A 15557-nucleotide genomic window follows, 5' to 3' on the forward strand; every position below is an offset into this window, starting at 1 on the left:
ATTGAATGTCAGCGCCAACTAACCCTGTGTTTCAAACCACCCCACTCCTGCCTAAATCATTACCCTTGTTAATTGTATTTTAAAATCCTCCCTCAAAAAATAAAATAAAATAAAATGAATAAAATGAAATAAAATAAAATGAATAAAATAAAATAAAATAAAATAAAATAAAATAAAAAAATCCTCCCTCGACCATCTTCATATCATGATCACGTAGCTCTCTTTTTATTAATTTCTTCTTTCATAAAATGCTAGTAACAATAGGATCTACCCTAAAAGGTTAATTTGAAGATGAATCAAAGTACTTACATAATGTCTTACATATAGTAAATATTTAATACTTTTTCAAATTAAGGAATAAATATAGTTTTAAAAATACCTTAATAATAATCGCTTATGCAATAATCTCTTACACTAGATCTCCTATGCATTTAGTGATGTAAGAAATTAATATATGAAAAGATCATATAGTGACCTTGCTTTCAAAGGTGATACTTTTGGACAACCAGAACATTTCTATCTGGGCATTTGGGTGGCTCAGTGGCTGAGTGTCTCTGGTTTTGGCTCAGGTCATAATCCCAGGGTCCTGAGGTTGAGTCCCGCATCAGGGAAACTGCTTCTCCCTCTCTCTATGTCTCTGCTTCTCTCTGTATATCTCTCATGAATAAATAAATAAAATCTTAAAAAATATAACATTCCTATCTTATAACAGGTGAAACTATTTATTGAAGGATGTATAAAAAGCCAATCAACTATTAAAAGTGAGGTAAATTTACAGTACATGTGATATAATGCTAATAAGACCACAAACAAAACTCCTTTATGGTACTTTGTTCTTAATACAAACAGAATATGCAAATAAAGCTGTAATATATGTCAGGAAATGATAAGCACTATGAAGAAACAGTTTAAGGAGAAACAAGGTAAGGAGACAAAGAGTAGTGGGCAAGTACGTTGCTACTGTTGATAGGTCCTTAAGAAAAGCCTATTTGAGAGGCACCTGGATGGCTCAGTCAGTTAAGTATCTGACTCTGGATCTCAGCTCAGATCATGATCTCAGGGTTGTGAGATCGAGCCCCACACTGGGCACAGAGCCTGCTTAAGATTCTCTCTCTCCATCTCCCTCAAAAAAAAAAAAAAAAAAAGGCTTATTTGAGGAAGTGACATCTAAATCAAGGACTGAGAGAGGGGAGAGGGGAATAAGCCCTGCATAACACACTGGAGGCAGAGGACAAGCATGTGCAAAGCCCCAAGTTGGAATGGGCTTGGTTCAGGCAAATTAATCTAAGGAAATCCATGTGGCTGTCTGGAAATGAGCAAGGGGATCTGGGAAGGAAATGGTGTCACATAAGTGGTCAGGGGCCAGATGATACAGGACCCTATAAATCATGCCAAAAAAGCAGATATTATTCTAATTCCAATAGAAAGCCACAAAACTCTATAATCGAAGACTTAAAAAAGTAAATATTAGCTTTATTTTTGTTTCATCATTTGTTACTGAATGTTTAGCTCTATCAGATACACTTAATAGTAAAACAATTTCAGCTGAATTGTCCCATCATTTCTGTGACTATTTAAATTAGTTTATACATAAACAACCAGAGCCTACACTTGGATCAGCTATCATATAAGGTGGATTCTGAATCAATCCACCAATGGGATGCTCAGGACATAGCATTACGATCACACATTACCAGCCATCTTCCTCTAAAATTGTGTTTTTTTCACAGAGAAGCAGTAACAAGCAGCTTTGGCACTATGTAATTAATTCCCCAAATAAAAACCAGGATGGAAGTCCTAGAGGGGGAGGAGGAAACTCACATCTTTCTTGCTAGTTTCATTTTCCTTTCAATATCCTTACTTCCTGTGACTGAACACCACATTTTCTTCTGTGAACATGGGGTGCTAAAGGCATAAACATATAACAACATTAAGAAAGGTAAATTAAGTTTAGTACGGAGATTGTGTGTATCAGTTGTGGGATTTCTCTTGTAAATAAAAACCAAAGGTCACAATGAGCAGGAGTGTTTGAAATCTGGATTTTGTAGTATGATTATCTTGCTACTTGTCAATGAGGAAATAGCTATATTTGAGTAAACATAAAGGAAAATACCAGTGATACCACTTCAATAGATTTTTGTTGTGGTGATGGTGGTGGTTAACAATTCTACTGAAAGAATTCTACTGAAAGAAAGAAGCAAGAGATTGCATATCTCTACTTCTTTCCAGCCTCATCATATTCCAAGTGCCCTGTGGCATAATACTAGCTATCACAAGGTAGAACGAGTCAATCAAATAAAAGCAGGGATCAACCAGGATTCAAAAATACTGATTGAATGGATTACTGACATGCACAAATTATATTATGTTTCCGAAGGGTTGTTTTGTACTTCGAGAAAAAAAAAATATTGCATACTAGTTTTCATGTCGATTATAGGGACATAACTGTTTTGAAGTGAAGCATGTAATTTATCAAGACACATTGAAAGTATCACAAAGTACAGCTACAACTCCTACCCAGCTGACCTAGCATTTCCCCAGTCTCTAAAAAATAAAGAAGACTGTACTTGTAAATGTTTTTATGTATAATATTTACATTTTGACCAGAACGAAACAAATGGGCAACTTGGCCCCAAATGTCCACAATATGTGGGCAGATGTCAACTTATGGGGTCACTTGAATGGCATTTTATGGCCAGGGACACACGATTCAGCTTGTTTCATCTGTTTGAGCAGCATGTCCGTTCCATCACTCCTTGCTCTTGGGCATATGGTGGGATGTCATTAACCCGGGAGACAGACAGAACCATGAAAGTGGAACCATATGTGTCGTAGCAAGAAAAAAATTATTTTCTTCACTCTTTTATTGCTAGTATAAATGTATCCTTTCTGCCAGTGGTTCCTTTATCTGTTAAATATTAGGTAAGCATGCTGATACATGCACTGTAATTAATGTTGTATTTAGCTATCAAACTTAGCACTGGATAGGTCGGGGATGAGCCTTCCGAGTTTGAACCAGGGAACTTGGAGATGAAATATTAGGGCAGATGGGCCAAATAGCCCCACGTGCATCTTTCATCAGCATGTTTAACTGGTGCACAGCAATGAAGGAAAAGCTCTTGGTCTGTCATTACAGGGGTCATATCTACCAGGACCTTAGATACTTGACACCATCTGGAGACACTCCTAGCTACTATTAAATAGGCTACTTAATGAGGAGGGTTTGAATATGCTAGTGAATGCTACAATTTATTCTTTTGCCACTTAATTTCATACAGGCTTCTATTTCCATATGACTTTACGAAGTTATCATAGTGCGATTAATTATTCTGTTCCTCTTCACTCTCCCAACTTCAAAGGGCTATTTTATTTAACTAAAGGCGTATTTTATCAGAAATGCTATCATTGTTGGATTATTTTTAAAATATACTGTGGAAGCTTTAGGAAATACAGCTTATATTTGTGAAGACCTTAGGACCTCTCTAGAAAATGTCCACATAGCCCAAGCCAGTCAAATTACCTGTAAGCTTGCCATGTGTTATTTCAGTTTGGTGATCAAATCACATTCATATTACATAAAAACAGGGATGGTTGATTTTTTTTTCCAGTGATTTGAATGATATCTTTTAAGTTAAGGTGAGGTCATTTATACTATCTATAGTGATTGAGTCCTTAGCTAGATGTTTTTCACTATACAGGTTTTCCTAATCTATTCAAACATCAAACATTCTTCTCTGGACAGAAGCTGTAAGAAATGCAGAGACTGACGTCAGAATGAGTTTGGAAGTAACTACTGAGGTATTTTTGCTCAAACACTATTTTTGTCTTTCCTATCTTCTTTCATATTCGGATGACCATACTCCCTTTATTGCCCAGGACCCACCTTCCATAGAAAGACCATTTGCTGTATGTTGGGTGAACCTGTGAACTGCATCTCTATGCAACTCTTGTTTAATCTTCCTTAAGTCATGAATAGTTCAGCGAATTATAAATAAAGCAATAGAATCCTTATCCATGCTAAATTTTTCTGACAACACTAAGTTCACCTCTTTTTGAAAGTAGCCCCTATGCATAATCCTCTGTAGCTTTTGTTAGGTTTCAAAATGTCAAATCTTTTTATATCACAGTGATTTATATCACATTTTCCACCTTTAAAAAAATATTTTATTTAAATTTACATTAGTTAGCATATATTGTATTATAGTTTCAGAAGTAGAATTTAGTGATTCATCAGTTGTATATAACACCCAGTGTTCATTACATCAAGTGCCCTTCTTAATGCCCCTCACCCAGTTACCCCTCTAACGACTCTCAGCTTGTTCTCTATAGTTAAGAATCTTTTATGGTTTGCCTCCTTTTTTTTTTTTTCTTATTTTATTTCTCCTTTCCTTCACCTATGTTTATGTTTTGTTTATTAAATTCACATGAGTGAAATCATATGGTATCATATGGTATTTGTCTTTCTCTGTCTGACTTATTTCACTTAGCATAATAGCATAATATACTCCAGTTCCATCCATGTCATTGCAAATAGCAAGATTTCATTCTTTTTGATTGTTAAGTAATATTCCAACGTGTGTGTGTGTGTGTGTGTGTGTGTGTGTGTGACATCTTCTTTATCCATTCGTCAATCAATAGGCATCAGGCTCTTTCTATATTTTGGCTATTATAGCATTGCTGCTATAAACACTGAGGTGCATGTGCCCCTTCAAATCACTAATTCTGTATCCTTTGGATAAATAACCTCGTAGTGTAATTGCTGGATCATAGGACAGTTATATTTTTAACTTTCTGAGGAACCTCCATACTGTTTTCCAGAATGGCTGCACCAGTTTGCATTCTCATCAATAGTGTAAAAAAAGTTCCCATTTCTCTGCATCCTCACAAATACCTCTTTTTTCCTAAATTGTTAATTTTAGCCATTCTGAGCCATGTGAGGTGGTATCTCATTGTGTTTTTGATTTGTACTTCCCTGATGACAAGTGAAATTGAGCATTTTTTCATGTGTTTGTTAGCCATTTGCATGTCTTCCTTGGAGAGCTATTTGTTCATGTCTTCTACCCATTTTTTGACTGGATTTTTGGTTCTCTGGGTGTTGAGTTTGGTAAGTTATTCATAGATTTTGGATACTAGCCCTCTATCTGCTAAGTCATTTGCAAACATCCTCTCTCATTCCATAAATTGTCTTTTAGTTTTGTTGATGGTTTCCTTTGCTGTGCTGCAGGGGTGCTTCAATATTCATAAACCAATCAACATGACACTACATTAATAAAAGAAAGACTAAGAATCATATGATACTCTCAACAGATGCAAGAAAGAGCATTTGACAAGGTACAGCATCTTTTCTTGATAAAAGCCCTCAAGAAAGTAGGGATAAATGGAACATACCGCAACATCATGAATAAAAGACCCACAGTTAATATCATCCTCAATGGGGAAAAACTGAGAGTTTTTGTGCTAAGGTCAGGAACACGACAGGGATGTCCACACTCACCATTGTTGTTCAACATAGTATTGGAAGTCCTAGCCTCAGCAATCAAACAACAAAAAGAAATAAAAGACATACAACCCAGCAAGGAAAAAGTCAAACTTTCACTCTTCACAGACGACATGACACTTTATGTAGAAAACCCAAAAGGCTTCACCAAAAAATTGCTAGAACTGGAATTCAGAAAGGTTGCAGGATAAAAAAAATCAATGCATAGAAGTCTGTTGTATCTCTATACACCAATAATGAAGCAGCAGAAAGAGAAATCAAGGAATCGATCCCATTTACAATTGCACCCAAAATGATAAGATACCTAGGGATAAACCTAATCAAATAGGTAAAAGATCTATACTATGAAAACTACAGAACACTAATGAAAGAAACTAAAGAAAACACATCAAAATGGGAAAAACATTCAGTGCTCATGGATTGAAAGGACAAACATTGTTAAAATATCTATACTACCCAGAGCAATCTATGCGTTCAAAGCAATCCCTATCAAAATAACACCAGAATTTGCACAGAGCTTGAACAAACAAGTCTAAAATTTATATGGAAACAGAAAAGACCAAAGTAATGTTGAAAAGAAAACCAAATCTGGAGGCATCACAATTCCAGGCTTTAAGCTCTATTACAAAGCTGTAATCATCAAGACTGTATGGTACTGGAACAAAAACAGACACAAAGGTCAATAGGACAGAACAGAGAACCCAGAAATGGATCCTCAACTGTATGGTCAACTCATCTTTGACAAAGCAGGAAAGAATATCCAATGGAAAAAAGACAATGTCTTCAACAAATGATGTTGGGAAAACTGGACAGCAACATGCAAAGAATGAAGATGGACTACTTTCTTACACCATACACAAAAATAAATTCAAGATGGATGAAAGACCTAAATGTGACACAGGAATCCATCAAAACCTTAGAGGAGAAGACAGGCATTTTCCACCTCTTTTTAAAAAAAGATTTATTTATTTATTTGTTTGTTTGTTTATTTATCTATCTATTTATTTATTTGACAGAGAAATAGAGCACAAGTGGGGGGACAGCAGAGAGAGAGGAAGAACCAGGCTCCCCACTGAGCAGGGAGCTCAATGTGGGGCTCAATCCCAGGATCCCTGGATCACAACCTGAGCCGAAGCCTGACATTTAACTGGCTGAGCCACCCAGGCACCCCTATTTTCCACCTTTTTAAAAAGATGAAGCCTAGACACAAAAGAATACATATATGATTCCCTTTTTATGTCCAATAAGAAAATACTTGGAGGCTAGAGGTAGATTTATAGTTGCCTAGGGCTGGATATAGGCGTAGAGAGAGACTCTAAATGCACATAAGCTTTCTTTTTAGGAGGTTGAAAATGTGCTAAAATTAGATTGTGTTAATAGTTGTGCAACTCTGTATATACTAAAATTTGTGAATTGTACACAAAACAGGTCAATTTATTTCAATTATACCTCAATAAAGCTGTTAAAAAAATAGAAAAGAGAAAGACCAGAGAATAGCCTTGAACCTTTTTGCTCCTTCGCAAAATATAAAATTTATGTACTTCCTTAATTGAGTAGTTACACAGTCTTTTTTTTCATTCTCTTTTTTTAAATAAATATATTTTTTATTGGTGTTCAATTTGCCAACATATAGAATAACACCCAGTGCTCACCCCAGTCTTTTTAAATAATGTTTGAAAATATATTCTCCAAAAAAATATTCTCTGGGACTATGCATATTGTTCATTATGTCTATATAAATAATCATTAGAGAGCATATGGGTTTTCCAATGCCATTTCTCATGCAGCAATGGAATATTTTAGAGTCAGTTCATATAAACTGTGTCCTGCGGAAGTGAATCTGCTCTATTTGACCCAGGGGATAGCAAAGACAGTTCTTCCCTCCACAGTGGCAGAGGTGGAAGGGAGAAGATGGGAACCAGGTATCTTAAGGGCTCAACTCAGGTGAGGTGTCCAGTCATGCACACCTTCCTCTATTGGCCAAGGCAAGGTACATGACTAAACCCTGAATGAGGAAATGTGTAAGCACATTCTACTGCCCTTTTTGTAGGAGAACTGGAAAGCCAAATGTCAAGGAGCATGGATGCTACAGGATGGTGGGTACTCTTGCAATAGTTTTCTAGTGAGAGGAGCTCAGGGTAATCTAATAAAAAAACTAGAGTCACGAGGAGGGCTTGCACTGGATTCACTCTGAGATCCTCGTGGAATTCCTTCTCCTCTTTGGAGCATGCATTTCCCATCTAAGAGTAGGAACACATATCTCTGCTTTTTATTTTTCGTCACCCAGGAACATTTCAGTAAACACATTCCTACTGCAGTGGGGTCACTATGCTTCCTGGAAGCGTCTACGTTTTCCTTGGTGTCCGTTAACTGCTGTGCAGGGAGAAAAGGCTGTGCTTCACAGCTTCCTTGTTGTTGATCATAATCATATGTAATAGAAATTCGGTTTCTTTGACTACAGATGCTCACAGAAGTTGGAAGCATCTTTTTCCTATTTAAAGAGTTAAAATGTCTTCCTTGTATGTCATCTGGTCCTTTACTACTTCCTAAAACACTGAGGTGTTTTTCCATAGGGCAGTGACTAGTCCAAAAGAAATATATCAGGGTCTGGCAATTAAGCAGGGAAGTTAAGAGACAGAGAGAAAGGCAAGTTGATAGTTAAATGTGTTTATTTTCTGAATATTATGGTAATCCATACTTCCAAAGGATACAAGAGTTTGGGGTTTGAGATGGGTCATAATAATATCGCAGACTCACATTTTACTGATTTTTGACCTCACGTCCCACACTGAGAATGTCCCTGTGACATTCTCCTAGGAGAATCTCTAGAAGTCCCATCTTTAAAAAAGGGCATACTGCATCCATCTACACTCATCCTTTCTTTATCAGTGTGCCTGACCCTATGTCTCTCGTTAAGGTCCCTGCTATGTGTAGAGAATTGTTGCTGCTGATATTGAGCCACCATTGGGTACACTCCCCAGCTCCGCTCCAACATATCAACTACTGCTGCCTTTTCCAGCTATGTCTGCTCCTTCTGTACTCCATGGGGTAGTGCAGCTCTTGAGGGGCTGGTGTAGCCCCCCTTTGCAGCCACACCTTGTTTCATGCAGAAATGAGAGGAAATTTCTCATTCCCTTATATGTTAGCATGCTGCCTGGACACCATCATTTAGAGTGTTTTCTGTGAAATATCCCCTTTCGTTTTCTGTTCCCTGCAACTCTCTCCTTAGGCTTAAATATATCACAGACTTGGGCATTTTTAGTTTTCATAAATACTTTCAAGTTACTCTTCAAAGTGGCTCACCAATTCACACCCTACCAATACTGACAAGAACAGCCTTTTCTCTGTACCTTCACCAAGGTACATCGTACCTCGTACCATGTACAAATACATCTCTCATACCCTGGCAGATGGGGTCTTAAACAGCCTGACTTGTTGGAAAAGCTTCCGAGTCAGGAGTGGAAGTGATGGAAAAAGAAAGGGTCTTAGTCCACGGAGTTTTTCTTATTCAGCTGTATAAGTCAAGGATCTTCAGAGAAACAGAACAAATAAGGGTGTGTGTGTGTGGAGAGAGAGAGAAAGAAAGAGAGAGAGAGAAATATTTATTTTAAGGAATTGGTTCATGCATTTATGAAGCTTGGCAAGTCCAAAATCTGTAGGGTGAGGCTGGCTAACAGGCTGGAGGCTCAGGGAAGAACTGACATGGCAGTCTACATTACAAGGCTATCTGCTGGTAGAAGTCCCTCTTGCTCAGAGGAAGCAGACTTTTTTGTTTTATCCAGTCCTTCAATTGATTGGATGAGGCCCACCCACTTCTTGGTGGGCAATCTGCTTTACTCAAAGTCCACTGATTCAAATGTTAATCTCACCCCAAAGCATAGAAACATCCACAATAATGTTTGAGAAAATATACGGGCACAATGGTCTAGCAAAGTTGACACAGAAAATTAACCAGTATACCAAGTTCATCTTGGATGAAATCCTTGTGCTCATGAGAAGAAGTATTAAGCTAAACCACTACCACTGAAGGGGTCTCACGTCTGGAAGTTAATATTCAGCAGCTAATAGAGTAGATGATCACTGATGACTAGTTAAAATGATCTTCTTCTCAACAGATGCCCACATGGATCAAGGACAACTAAAGAACACCACTCATCATCTTGAAAATATGAAAGACCATAAGCAGTTTATTAACTCAAGGGCAAGGCTGGTAGAGGAACCCTGGCTTGACTGAGATGAAGTCTTTCCCACCTAAAATACATGTGGCTCAATATAGAATTACTAAACTGGTCACTAAATCAAAGCTCTTTTTAAAAAAGTAATTCCCCCAAAAAGTGATCCACATTAAATTGGAATATAGAAGACAAAGTTTCTTCCTGCTTTGATTTTGGTAACTTCATGATGGTCTGACCAGGTAAAGTTACCCCATCTCAGTAACATCTGACTTCTCCTTCCGTACATGAGTTGGAATGCCATTTGTAGATTTTACCACCTTTATGTAAGCTGTGATATCAGCTATCCAACAGCAGAACTGATCTAATAATATTGAACATGCATTCTTCACAGAATATCTTATTACACCTCTGGCTGTTGTTTTTGTGACTAGACCATGGCCCAGATTGGTAAGAGATTCATTAAGACCTCCAAAGCAGCTGCCCAGGGACCCCAAAGGAAGGTGTGAAGATTAACAGCCAGAGTCAAGGCTGTTAGAGGATATACTTAATTAATAGTGACAAGAGATTACTGGCTCCATTGCCTTCCTAGGCATGTTTGAACCACGTATACTGACACTGGTTTATTTTTGTTTGCATTATTGAGTAAACTCTAGAAACTCAGTAGATTTACAGTCTTTCCTTTTTAATTCAGCAAGACCGAGAGGCCCCAGTTCTCCCATAAACTATGCCACTGGTGTCTCCTGAGTAAACTCTTCCTGGGGTGGAGGGAGGGGACCTGTCTTGCCCATTCCACGTGTTCTTTCACCTGTTTTCCTTGGGTCAGTAGTGCACTCTGCTCTTCCTTTGTCCATGTCCCCTTATTAACATCTTACCAGTGTCTTACCAATGACACCTTTGGGGCCTTATGGTGGCATTAAAACTAAGTTGGTTTTAAGTTTCTGCCTTAGCATCTGCATGCAGATCAGCAATAGCAAAACACCTGCAAGCTCTGTATGGTGGTCTCCTGGGAACTTAAAGATATGTTCAAACAAGACACGAACTAAGAGAGGAAAGAATTACTGGTCACAAATCAAATTTTAATTAAAAGCAAACAACTAAAATCTTCCTCTGGATAGCTTTGTCATGGATTCCCAGCTACTTTATTTAGCTTATAATATTTTTAATTTTGATAAATTAAAAACTTATTTTTAATTCTTAGAAAAATTGTGAGGATTTTATCTGAAATCAGGGAAGATTATCCTAATGGCTTGGGCAGACTGTAAGTAGTGCTTTCCCTTTGGGCTCATCAGCTCAGCCTAGGCACCAACACTAACATCCATTAAAAATGGACTCATTTCACCATATAAAATATATACACTGATACATGCTTATATTTTTATAGCAGCACCAATTGATCAATACAGTCTCATAAAACTATACTATTTTGGGTTAGAATAGGAAATGGAGATAACACGAACATGAACATGACTTGACCAAATTCATATCTAGCATTCGGGATGAAATTGGGGTACCTGTGTCTATATTTGCACTAACATTTATAGTTATTTACAGGGAAGAGATATTCAAACAGAAAGACCGTGAAGGCCAAGAGGCTAAGAATGTTACTGTATATCTTAAACAAGTGTCTGTCTCCAGATCTGATGAAATATCACAGATAGTTTCTCCCCAGGACAGTGTCTGAACAGCTGCACTCGAGGCTGGAAATCCAGGTTCCTGAAGTTTCTATTCTAATTCTTGATTTTAGGCAAACAACAATCTTGCTGGAGGCACAAAAATATCCATGCACACAGTTTGTAAAACATCTTCCTACAGGGTACTGGAAAGGGAGAGGGCAGTGGGTGTGGGGAAGCACCAGGTGGGAATGAATGGTTCCTTAGAACAGAGGAAATGTGGTTGGTGCCAAGAGCCTGCCAGTGGCCACCTCCAAGCACCCGTGGGGCACCCTTTCAGTGAAGTGCTCTAGGTAAATATTTGAGCACCTTTCCTCTTCAGAACTTGGGTCAATACACTGTTCATTGGCAAAGTTTTCTAGAATGATGCGTGTACCCAATCTTTCACATCTCCCTAGGACTTTCCTGGAAAGGGAAAGGATTGAATGGTATTTTCAGCACACATTTTTAAATAAGGGAAAATGGTTTTCATTTTTTCCTCCATGATCCTCCAGGCAATCATCTCAGGAGGGAATCGGGAGCTCAGACTATTTTCTTAGCATTCCAGTGCTGAATCTCTAGGAGAAAAGCACAGAGGTGGCACCACATGCAAATGGACCACCAGGAAGTTTCTTCTCAGAGAAGAAATAACCTGGGCTCACAATCATACATGGGATGTGTGTGTGTTGGGTATTTTCCCACGTGAATGGTACTGAACATATTTTTTGGTCGTGACCTTTGACTTTTCTTTACATGTCTAGACTGTGGGCTATAAGGGAGAGTTCAAGCTCCAAATCGTGAATTCAAAAAGCCTAAAGTAAAATCCACCTCTGTGTTGGCGCTGCCTCCTTCTAAGTACGCAAAAGCAGAAGAGGTTGTTGCCTATATAGTATGTTTCAAATATTTGCAAATGTCTTTCTCAATGACTTGCTTTAATGTCTCAAAGCACTGGCATCAGACTTACATAGAGAAATAAGGAACACAATGCCTAAAGACTGAATCTGAAGAACAGGTCAGTATAAAATGAAAATATTACATTAACTTGTTTCCTTCCAGTGTGAACATCTTGTGTTTTGATGTTTTTTTATCCAGTATAAGACTGGAAGCGTGGGAACCTGATTTGGATTAACAGAGTAGCTAGGAAGTACTGTAGACCAATGTCCAACCCATAATACTAAACTGCATCAAGCCTCTAAGAGGATTTCTTCCTTGAGGAAATGAACAACTTAATAAGAATTAATCATACCAATTAGTTTCTACGTGCCAGACACTTTCTGAGCACTAACACGTATTAACTATATTAACTAATTTATTCGTTATAGTGATGCATTGAAGTAGGAATTATTCTTAATCACATTTTACAGAAGAGAAAACTGAGCCCAGTAACTTGTCCAAGATCAGTTAGGAATCGGCAAATCAGAATTCTTACCCAGGCCATCATAGAATGAAAATGGGTGGCAATTTAAAACCTTGTCCACGCTCTCTAATGTGTGAGAGTAAGGTCAGAGATAATGAAGCAGCAGTAAAGGACTGTTTTACTAGAGAGGGCAAGCCTGAACGGGAAGAAGGGAAGAGCACTCTGCAAGCAGTGGAGGTCAACTGGGCTTTTTGAGGGAAGGTAGGGAGGCCAAAGATGAAACGTATTCTCTTATACGTTGTCCTGTGCCTCTAATAACCCAAACACCATGTATTCCTTTAGTTGGCATCACCTTGATGCCAAAGAAAGGAAGAAGTAAGCTCATGACCAGCTGGAATCTCTGAGCCTCAAATCGACATGTTAATACAGCAGCAAATGCACTGTCCCTCTTCTCGTATCACAGTGAGTGATAGCTGCATATCACATAGCTCTAACTCTCCAAAGATACTACACGAAAATTTACCAACACAATGGGTAATTCCACATCATCGGCACTTCCTTCATCTTTGAGGAATGGCTCTAGTAAAGCAAAGTATTCTTTCCAGTTAGCAAGAAAAAAAAAAAAAAAAAAAAAACAAAAGCCCAAAAGCAGAAAACAAACAAACAAAAAAAAAACCATTATGGTTTCCATAGTCTCCTGAGTTTCAATTTAGCAACCCTGATTCATGTGTTACCTTTTTCTGCTTTTTCAGTGACTCGGGTATGGTTCCTGAAGAAGATCTTGGCTTGGCAAGGAAGCAAACAAGTTGATAATGACATAAGTTTCCCCTTCACCCCCCCAAAACAGCCAGCCTTCCATTCATGAAAGGGGCAGTGAGAGAATCTATAGCTACATCCATGATGTAAAACTCAAGATTCAAAAGCTACTCAGGAAGTAAAGCAACCTCTGTCTCAACTCAGGATGATGTGGATTCACTCTGGAATTCCTAATATATGAGGTCAAAGGACTTTATGATAACACATCATGTCTGAATTCTGCTCATTTACTGAGGTTCCATTTATTTACTGAGTACTAGGCACTGGGCTAGGTGGTTACAACACTGCAACACTTTACTATTCCAGGCATTTTTCATTTATTTTCATTTTGGGATTTAAACCCTATCCCTAACAAAAGTTCGGATTATTCCCTTCTTTTTAAGGGCCAACAGGTCAAACACAAACGTTGTCAAGTTTTATCAGGTAATTGAAACAAGTACTCACGGAATGTAGCAGCATTTCGAAAATAAAACACTAATATGGAAAATATTATATGGAACCACACAAAAATGTTCGTAGTAATGAAATCTGGATAATGAATTTATGGGTCATTTTTATAATGAAAGTTTTCTAGCAAGTCTTAAAAGTAGATAGAATAGTATTAAGAACACTCACATATTCATCAACTTATTGAAAATATCTTATGTTCTGACTTATGCTTTTTACCCAGTTTTCTAATTTTTTTAATCAGAAAATTGAAATGATAAATGCTTCAAAGAAGTAGATTCTAATTAAGATTTTTTTTTATTAGAAGGTTGTACTTTACATAAGACACCAAAGGAAATATAACATGAATTACCCATCCCAGTTCTTCCTGCCAGAAGATTAGTCTCATAAATGAAGGAAATGAGAACTGGCAGTGGGGGAAATTGTGGATTGCAATTCTCTGCCCTCCTTCTGGTTCTAAAAGGGTCAGAATTTGGCATGCTGGATATTCTGAACAAATAGTTCCAGTCCCTCACTCCCATTCAGTAGCTCACCTCTTGGCTGGGCACAAGAAATCAACGTTCAGGATTGAGATCCATACATGTGGCTGTAGAAAGGCAAGTATGCAGCACCCACCTTGAGTCTTCTACCCACAGGGGAAATGCAAACATGAATCATAACTGTACTCCATTTAGAAGATGGTTAATTTAGAAATGTGCAATATGTTGAACAGGCACAGAACCAAACCAAATGTTTGCAGTAATAGAAATTTCCATATGCTGTACAACATTTAAAATATGTTATTTGCCTACACTAGCCTTCAACAGCGGGACCTTTCTCTAGGGGTAAAATGACAACCTCTATCCAGCCGCCAGTACTAACACTGTACAGTGTTACAAACTGTACACTGTGAGCCCTCATGGCTTCTAGGTAAGGTGCCTCCTTCCAGAACTACTCCTTGCTAAGAACTCCCAAGGAAGCCCTCCCATAGCAGGGGTCTACAAAGGGGGGTAAGCTTAAAGAGCTGAAAGAAAAGGCTTTTTCAGTGAAGAGCCATAAGGACGGAACTTTGGAAAGTTTCCCCTGGGATCTCACGATTTCACATTAAATCTGTTTTCTTGAGTTATTAACAGGATTTAATGTTAATTAGTATAATAATATTAGGCATAAATAGAGCACTTTACCTCTTACAATGCTATCTTCATGCGCCTTTTAGATATAAGAAAATTGAAGCAGAGAAAAAATAATTTTCTAGCATCACAGCTAACCACACAAAACAAACACAACAACAAAACCAACTAAAAGACATTCAGTGCCATCTGACTGCTAGGGATTCGTAATAAAATTAAAAAGAATTGAGCCTGTGTTCAAAGCATGGCCATTATCTCTTTTGCCATGAAGAGAAAAAGAGATGATTAGGTCAAGCATCAACAAAATCATGGCATGAGCAAAGTGCCATTGCAAGACAGACTTTTTGACACTTGCCTTCTTAGCAATCCTCTGCCTAAAGCTTCCTCAATCCTATCCAGCAAAGCTGCAAGCTACTCTAAACACAGCCATCTTGGTCCCCCTGGATTCAGCGCTGAGCAACAAGAGTGTCTTTCTTAAATATTGACTTTGAAATTAATTTTGAGATC

At 37.9% G+C, this 15557-nt stretch overlaps 1 long non-coding RNA gene across 7 annotated transcripts in view; it reads right to left on the minus strand.

Moving 5' to 3' along the window:
- Positions 1–15557, minus strand: part of LOC140607066 (uncharacterized) — a 571123-nt gene that overhangs the window by 511625 nt on the left and 43941 nt on the right. The gene's annotated exons all lie outside the window — the stretch shown is intronic.

This window comes from Canis lupus, chromosome 16 (assembly GCF_048164855.1).
Source record: "Canis lupus baileyi chromosome 16, mCanLup2.hap1, whole genome shotgun sequence".
Classification (NCBI taxonomy): Eukaryota; Metazoa; Chordata; class Mammalia; order Carnivora; family Canidae; genus Canis; species Canis lupus.